Below are 9,484 nucleotides of genomic sequence, written 5' to 3'. Positions count from 1 at the left end.
TATTTAGATTTGTAAAAATCACTTCATAGTCAATCAAAATACCTCTCATCTTTCTTATCAGACTTGGAAGGAGTTGCCAGAAAGTCCAGAGCATGGCATGAGCACAATTTCCTAGTTCTCTGTACTGCTCTGGGCAACAGTGACCTGGCACGTGTTTACTTTTGCTTTGGTCCTCTTGGACTTGTAAATATTTCTTTTTTTTGCTTTAATTTCTTTTGCTATGTTATGACCTAAAAATAAAACGTTAACTTGAAAATTTCCTGTGAAAACATTTCATAGTCTAGGTGGCACTTTGCATAATTTATTCAGGTTGTAGGCAAAATACCTACATTCAATACCTTCCATTTCATTGCATCTAACCTGGGTTCTCAGGGAAATTCAAGTGTAAAATGCTTTACATAGAATGACTGTACTTACTGTCCAAACTAGGATACCTTTAAGAGGGAAAGGATTATAGGGGCTATTAAGTCAGAATGACAGGAATAAACTAGAAGTGTCCTTGGTAAACCAGGGAAAAAGAGCTCTCTATTTAAAGACTATAAAATATCATATGAGAATACTGTCATAACTGACTATAAACTCTTAGATTGCTTAGATCCATCTCTAAATGCTATGATATCTTAAAGAAGGAGGTAGTTTCTATAACTAAGCTAGCTCTCTTTTATTAAACATAAGGCTTCCTAGTCCCCATTCCCAATAAAATATAGTTTCTTTCTTTTTTTCCTCAGAAGAAGAGGAATGGCAGATAAATACATACATACATACATACATACATACACACATACATGAATGAATGAATGAATGAATGAATGAATGACATGGAAGATTTATTGGAAGATACCTCCACCTGAAAAGGATTTTAAAGCCTGTGTTTACGTTGTTTTTCTTTTTCTTTTTTTAAATCTGTATATTTGCTTGTTTTTGATGATTGGGAATGTTTGTAATCCTCCAGTTACAGAGCTTCTGGATTAGAATGTAGTTTATGTACAGTAAATATAAAAAGCAGTAATATCTAATGGGCAGTGTACCAGGGTATGAGTAAGCAGATAATAATCATTGTTAGTCATTCTACATATATTATCTTTAAGCCATATAAAAACTCTGTAAGGTACCATTAGCCCCATTTTACAGATGGAGAAAATAAGGCTCACTAGCTTGCTTACGGTTACAAGCTGGGATGAAATAGGCCCACTGTCTGAATCCAAACCCCATGATCTTACCCTTCACATTGTCTCTCTCTTAAGACCTGGAGATTGCCATTGTCTAATCTCCGTATCATCATCTCAAATTTTCTCTGGGATGATTAAAGACCTGTAATTACAATATAATATTATGTATCTTTTCCAGCAAAAATAAATGTTATTTATGTTTTCTATGGAGTGGGTCTCCTGGTCTCCCTGCTCTGCCTGCTTTGCCAGCAGGTTTAACCAAACAGAATTACAACAGCCTTCCACAACTGATGTGACAGGAATGATATTATTTACTCACTTAAGCAAAGTAGCTTTGGAGTTTATAACGGACTAAAAAAATAATAACATTTTCCCAAAACAGATTATAACTCTGCATGTTTAATTTCCCAAAATGGCCCTCTGCTGTGGTAGCCAGTTTAAGCCACTTCTTATGTAGCTCTCTTGTACCCCACAGCCACCGCGCCCCGTCTCCCTGAGCCAGATTTAGAGAACAAGCAGTAACAGGCCCCAGGTTACTGTGGAAACTGTTCAGAGCAATACAGTTTGATGAGTGGCAATGACACACCGATGAGTACAAACACAATGCCATTGATCATACACAGCAACGATACTTCCCTCACCTGCCTCAGTGTCTCTGTAACTAGGAAGAAGGCGAAATCAGAGTCTCCTGTAACAGCTGATGTCTAGCAATACTGGGAACATTGGTCTTGAAAATTCTAGCAACTGTACTGTCCATTCCTATTGAGCCCGTCTTGTAGTATGCCTCCTAATACATTTTAGAGTCACTCAGGTGAAAAGGTATGTGCTCCTGCTCTGAGCATTTGCAGTCCATCTTCCTGAAGGCGAGAGTGGACTGTGCGTGGCTTTGCCAGTGACTTTCTTTCTACCGTCCCATGAAATTTAGCATGCTGGACTGAAGTATTTATCAGAACAGTTCCAGCTGTATTTCTCTTCTAACCTGATCCTTCTCCCCTGTCTGTGAACCTATCAACATTCTCCTGATTCTAAAAAACAAAACCAAAAGAACTCCTCACAAAAGCCTCACATTTATTTAACAATGTCTCCCATTCAAATTCCTGCCCTATCTCTAGCTTTTCTATTGATGTCATACCTTCTTAAATTTACTTTATTTAAAAACATTTTTAATGATTTTTAAATTTTTTTTAAAAATTCAAAACAATCCTGGCCTTTCACAAAATGGGCAAATACAGTATAAAGTACTTTTTCTCGTGAGCCACATGAGAGTAAGGTGCCCAACACGATGCCCCATCACCCCTAAATATATATGATTTGGGACAGAGGCCTCAACAATGTTTCTTCTCTCTGTTCCCCATCGTGAGAAACCACACTGCCTTATCCATAGTTCTGCCATAGGAACTGCTGGGCCCTAGGACATGTACAGCTCAAGTTTACCAGACAATGCCAAGGTCTTCTCCAAAGAGGATTCAGACTTTCTAAAATACTCATCTCTTCTCCACCTTCTTCATTAACTAACCTTTCTTCCCCCCTTAGTCTGGCTGGCTTCTATGCCTGGCACTCTCCTGGAAAGGCTCCTGCGACACTCTTTTCAGACCCCTTACTAGTCACAATTGGATGCTCTTATTTTGTACTTTCATTCTCCTTGGTTGCTTTGCAGCACTTGACTTTTTTTTTTTTTTTTACCTTCCTGTACTTTTTGAAACTCTGTCCTTATAATTAGTTTCATTCATTTGTTTATTCATTTAACAAATATTTATTTGTTGAGCAGTTGTTAACGATCCAGGCACTGTTAAGCGTGTGTATCCAACGTTGAATACTAGATAAAAGAGAGAGAAGCCCCTGTCCTTATGGAGCTAACATCAAACTGAACTAATTTTTCCAAACCACACTTTGGATTATGCCATTATGTGCTCAAATACTTTTAATGCCTTCTCCCAAATTAAGAACAAACTTTACGGTCCTGTAATAATACTCTAGCTTTGCCCTCCATTACTGCCATACCTGACATGAGGTTTCTAAACAGAGGGCCAAAGATCCCTGCCCTGGGGAACCAAATTATTATGCCAATGGATCTACAATTCCATGTGTATTTCAATACTAGACTGAATAGAAATATGCCTTGTACATCTAATTTCTATATTGTTCAACTCAGATAATGTGGTACATTTATTCCAGAGTGAATTTAGAGTAACTTTGTCTTCATGCATTAATTTCTATGAAAGACTACTAAAAACACAATTAATTCTAATGTTGGGTAGGGTACAAGCTTTTCTGATGTTTACAAGTGCACCTAAATTTCCAAAAGTTTTAGTTCTAACAAACTTGTACGTTTTCCCCACCATCACTATCCTGCCTTAAAAATCTTTGCTAGAGCTAAGTGTCTTGGGGCTACTTTCTCCTTTAGAATTCCTAACCAAGGTTCAGTTTTTATTTCAAAAATCCCGTACTCTAAGGTGTCTTTTTCTGTTGTAATTGTTCCTGCCACTATCCTTTCAAATGATTGTCCCAGTTGTATGTGTAAGGCTGTCTTTGTGCCCCCCGAACACGTAGCAGTGCTGGCACAACTTACAAGAAATTTTTTTAAAAACTGTCATCAAATTGACACAAAGATTGTCCCATGAACAACCAGCATCAATAAATGTATAACATAAGACTTTTCTATGCAAGAGGCAGGAGAAATAAGGTAATACGTTTCAAGTATTGCTTACCTTATTGCATGAATCTATCATTATGCTTCTTTAGAGTTTCAGAACTTTAGAATTCATCCTATTTTTAAACTATATTCAGCCCATAAGCCTATTGCCCAAGAAGCTGAATTAGCTCATGTTTAGTTCACATGCAAAATAAATTTTCTCTTACAGATGATTAATATCATAACCTACCTCTGAACAATACTGGCTATTAATGTATTTCTATGATGGATTAGTTTAAGAAAGTTGAAGCAGGAGCTGAAACTTGGTAGGTATTGTGTTGTGAATGGAGTCTTATGGTTATTTACTGCAGACTTGTAATAGATTTTTAAGTTATTTTTCAGGATAAAAACTCTCTCTCTTTCATCTCTGTGTGCCCTACTTTTAGAAAAACCATACTGCTTCACCCATAACGTGTGTTCAAAGTATTTATTAAGTGAATACACTCACAGAGCTGCCATAGCAGCGGCTCTAAGCAAAACCGTGGTAAGGACTTACCATCAAGCTAGACCTTCATTTACATTGCTATAAGAGAAAAATATTTAACCCCTTCATTCCACTTCTTTCTCCCACTTTATCAAAATGCTATGATGTATCCTTTCTCAGTCTATTAACAGAGAATTATAACACGTTTTTTGATTGAATTATGACATTTTACTTAATATATTTTGGGAAATTTCAATTTTAAAAAGTGGTTTATTTTTGGAAGCACTTGTCTCAGCTATTAAGGATAGTATCCCACCTACCCTCTACCAAAAATATTCTTGATTTCTTCTTCTTTTTTTCCCCCCATTAGTTTCAGGTGTACAAAACAATGTAATAGTTAGACATTTACACCCCTCACAAAGTGATAACCCCCTCCCCCAATCTACTACCCCCTGACATCATATATAGCTGTTACAGTTCCATTGACTCTATTCCCTATGCTATATTCCACATCCCGTAACTCTCTCTATATGTGTTTAATTATAGTTGACATTCAATAGTATTCAACTTCAGCTTCAGGTGTACAGCCAAGTGGTCAGGCATCTACACAATCTACGAAGTGGTCTCCCTAATAAGTCCAGTGCCCATCTGGCACCAGTTTTGATTAAAGAAAAAAAGATGCCTTCCTTGGGTAACCAGCATTTGATCTACCTAGTACTTTTAGATCTGTTACAGTTACAAAGGTGTACCTCTGAGACTAGGACACTACAGAGCAATCTTTGGAGACCTTCCAACATGTCAGAATATAATTGTGGCCCATCTACATCAATCAAGGGACAGTGTAATGGGAAGTTCAGAAATCAGTATTCCCTTTGTCCTTGATCTGTGACTTATGCATGTTACAGGACGGGTTATTATCAGCTGAGATTCAGGATATCACTTCTCTGCCAATGCAGAGACTAGTAATTATGACTTTAACTGGGAAATCGTCTCAAAATTATGTGATGCTCCTGCAGAAAGACAAATCTCTTCTTGTCATAGCACTAATAGAGTACTGGGGAAAAGAAAAAAATCCCGCGGCCCAAGTGAGAGAGACTTTCCTAGGGAAGAGTGTAGAAAGGCATGAGCCTGATCCAAAGCAGCGTGGTGGGACTCATTAAAACTATCCCTCCTTCCACAGCAGAGCTAGGCGCAGGATTTGAGAAATCCCCAAAGAAAGAAATGGGACCACTGTCAGAATAATAGTCGTATAACTTTGGGAACTAACACCTCATAGCAGTAGGATTAGGAAATATTCCTTAAGGTCAATTGATTCTATCATCAGACAAGCTATTTTTAAAACTGTTTTGTAAAAACCTCCATATAGTCTTTACTGGGGTGCGGTACTTATTTCCTCCTTCCTTTATCTTGGCAGAACATCCCCATACTTGGTTTCCCACAAGGAAATGCCAAATCCTAACATCAGACAGTTATACTCAGAATAAATAAAAATTATTCCACATTTTCCTTTGCAGATCAGTTATAATTACTATTACCCATTATATTTGTAAAAGTGTACCCAATTGTTTAATACATCCGAGTTACTCGAACATATATTTTTAAAGATCTCAGCTTTAGTAAAAATCCAATCAAAGGAAAGAGTAAAGCTTGATAGTAAATGACACAACGAATGAGACATACTTCGAAGGTTACCAAGCTTTATCGGAAATGAGGATTTTTCAAGACAGTGGGCTGGGAGGAGCCACAAGGGCGTTGGGAGCGGCCATTTCAGGGTTAATCATGAGGGGGGAGAGGATGCACAGGGAAAAGGTGACCTTTCAAATCATCAGGGTGTACAGTCAAGCTTAGCGCCTTCTCACACTGAGACTCAAACAACGAGCATGGACTGTCAATTTTCAGCCACAAATGTGAGTGCAAGCAGGCTGAACTTGCCACTGTCGGCCAGATCTTCAAACATCTGTTCAGTTGTTAACCTATTGTTCAACTCTAATCCTAGGAGGTTGAGTTTTCATCATTAGTTGCAAGAAAAATTTGCAAGCACGACTCATTCTTCTTCAGGTTCCAGCCTGAAGTGCACTCCACAATGGGTAATCCATAGTTCAATGAGACTGTCTTTTGAGTTTTGAGTTTCCTGTTTGCAGCAGGATAAACTATGTAGAACATTCAGACGTGCATTTTCAGCAATATCCCTGCTTTCTACCCTATTTTGACAAATCCACTTTCTACCAAGATGTTGCTTTCTCTTTCCTTCTCATTCTTTCTTAAAAAGAAAATACACTCTGAATATCCATGGCATTTATTATTATTATTACTATTATTATTGTGAGAAATGAATTACATTCACTAAGAGGATCCAATGATGTACTAACATAATATGATTTTCTTTAGACTGTATCCTACCTTATCAAAGCCCCCAAACCCCAAAATATAAAGTTCGACATCTTTAGTTAGACATCTTTAGTGGTTCCATGACTCATGTAAGAGTCATGGGTATTTTTTATGACAAATCATCATTTTTAAAATCCAAGTAAATATCATCTAGTAACCTGTGTCAAAACAAGGTGTTCATGCTTTACTTGATTCTTTAAGCAAATCACATTAAATGTAAATATTGCCTCCCAGGGCTTGTGCTGAAGCACCTGTTTTCTTAAGCAGCATGTCCTCTGTGAGGACTAAATTCCAAGTATGTAAATAAGATATAAGGCCATTTTAGAATTTGTGCCAAAGTGAAACCAGAAATCATGTCCTAAGTTAAGGCAAACGAAAACAGAAATACTATGTGACAAGTTTGTCTACTAGTAATTCTACATCGTTAATTTAGGTTATCTCTATTTTTCTCAAGCTGTTTGATTTAATCTGGTCTTATATAACGTATGTTACTGAGCTGATGCCAAAACCTACTTTGTGATGTACTCTACTTTTTTAATATTGGAAGAAAGTCAGAAACTACACTTTAAACTTTGAAAATATCAGTATCAGTACTATTTTCATTTTTAGCTATTTTCAGAACTATTTTCATTTTCATTTTATTTATTTAATATTACAGCAAAATAATATGGGCCCAGATAAGGCTAAACTTTAAGGTTGGCATGTTTAATACCTAATACAATGTTGCTTTACCTTTATTTTGTGCATTTTATGTTATATTTACTTTATTATTTTTTTATTAAGTCAGCTTATTGAGGTTTGGATTAACATACAAAAAACTGTACATAGTTGATCTATTCAACTTGATGAGTGTGGCAATAAGAATACCTTGTGAAACCATCGCCATGATCAAGGCCATAAACTTACTCCTCATCTCCAAAAGTTTTGTCCCTTCCCCTTTACTTATTTTATATATGTTTTTTTTCTTTTTTGTGGTAAGAGCACTTAACTTAATTTTAATTTTAAAATTAAAAATTTTTCCAAATTTTTAAGTATACAATAGAAGGTTGTTAACCATGATTCCTATGTTGTACAATAGATCTCTAGAACCTATTCATCTTGCGTAATTAATTGGAACTTGGTACTCTTTGACCAATACCTCCCCATGTGTCCCTCCCTTCAGTCCCTGGTAACTGCAGTTTTACTCTCTGATTCTATGAGTTGGACTATTTCAGATTACTCATCAAAGTGGGATCATTTATATTTCTGTGACCGGCGTATTTTACTTAGCTTAATGTCCTCCAGTCCATCCCTGTTGCTGAAAATGGCAGAATTACCTTCTTTTTAAAGGCTAGTGTCCCATTGTGTGTATATACCATATTTCTTTATCCATTCATCCACTGACGGACAAATGTAAGTTTCTTCCATATCTTGGCTATTGTGAATAATGCTGCAATGAATATGGGAGTGCAGATATCTCTTCAAGATCCTGACTTCAATTTCTCTTATACACCCAGAAGCGGGATTGCTAGATCAAATAGCAATTCCATTTTTAATTTTTTGAGGAAGCTCCATAGTATTTTCCATAGTGGTTGCACCAATTTACATTCCCAACAATGTACAATGAACGGTTACCTTTTCTTTACATCTTCACCATTACTTATCTTTTGTGGGTTTTTTTGTTGTTAACAGCCATGCGCAATATCCCATTGTGATTTGTAGTTCTCTGATGATTAGTGATGTTGACCACCTTTTCATATACCTATTAGCCATTTGTGTGTCTTTGGTGACAAGTCTATTCAGGTCCTTTGCCCATCTTTTAATTAAATTGTTTTTGCTATTGAATTGTAGGAGGGTCTTATAAATTTTGGATATTAACCCCTTATCACATATGTGGCTTACAAATATTTTCCCCCATTCTATAGGCTATCTTTTCATTTTGTTAGTGATTTTCTTTCCTGTACGTAAGGTTTTTCGTTTGATGTAGTCCCACTTGTATATTTTTGCTTCTGTGCTTCTGGTGTCACGTCCAAGAAATTATTGTCAAGTCCAATGTCTAGAAGCTTTCAATGTTGTTTTAGTATGAAAACATTACCCCCATTGTGCTCATTAAGGATCTTAATGTGTTTAGGTTGTGTATTTCTTAACTATTGTTTGAACAGAGTTCTGATTAACTCCTTTACATCCTTTAATTCTCAGTTCACTGTGAAGCCAATCTAGAATTCTTCTTTTTCTATTGTCTTTGTCCTAATCCTCTGTCACAAAGTTGTCAAACTGAATACCGTTTCCCTGAAAATAAGACCTAGTGGGACAATCAGCTCATATGCATCATTTGGAGCAAAATTTAATATAAGAAACTGTATTATTATATTATATTACTTTATATATATTATGTTATGTTATGTTATATTACGTTACATTATATTATATTATAAAGACTTGGTCTTATATTATAGTAAAATAAGACTGGGTCTTATATTAATTTTTGCTCCAAATGACAATTAGAGCTGATTGTACAGCTAGGTCTGATTTTCGAGGAAACACAGTATATATAATTACTTGCAGACTCTTCGAGTTCTCTCCCAGATTGTCATTTTTGGATGTCTATTTTTTTGTGTGTGTCCCATAATGCCTTACACATAGGCATATAGTAGATGCTCACTAAAATTTTTCAGTAAACGAATGAACTAATTAATGCCTTAGTTATTTAAGGGTCCTAAGTTATTTAAGAGAATTGAATCGTTTTAAAATCCCATGACTAGCAAAACAGAAAATTTTAGTACTGCTGTTTAGGGATATGCATTTCATAGACAGGAAGCTTCTTTGCTGTTT

Source organism: Rhinolophus hipposideros (genome assembly GCF_964194185.1).
Source record: "Rhinolophus hipposideros genome assembly, chromosome: 4".
Lineage (NCBI taxonomy): Eukaryota > Metazoa > Chordata > Mammalia > Chiroptera > Rhinolophidae > Rhinolophus > Rhinolophus hipposideros.
This window is presented reverse-complemented; position numbering follows the sequence as displayed.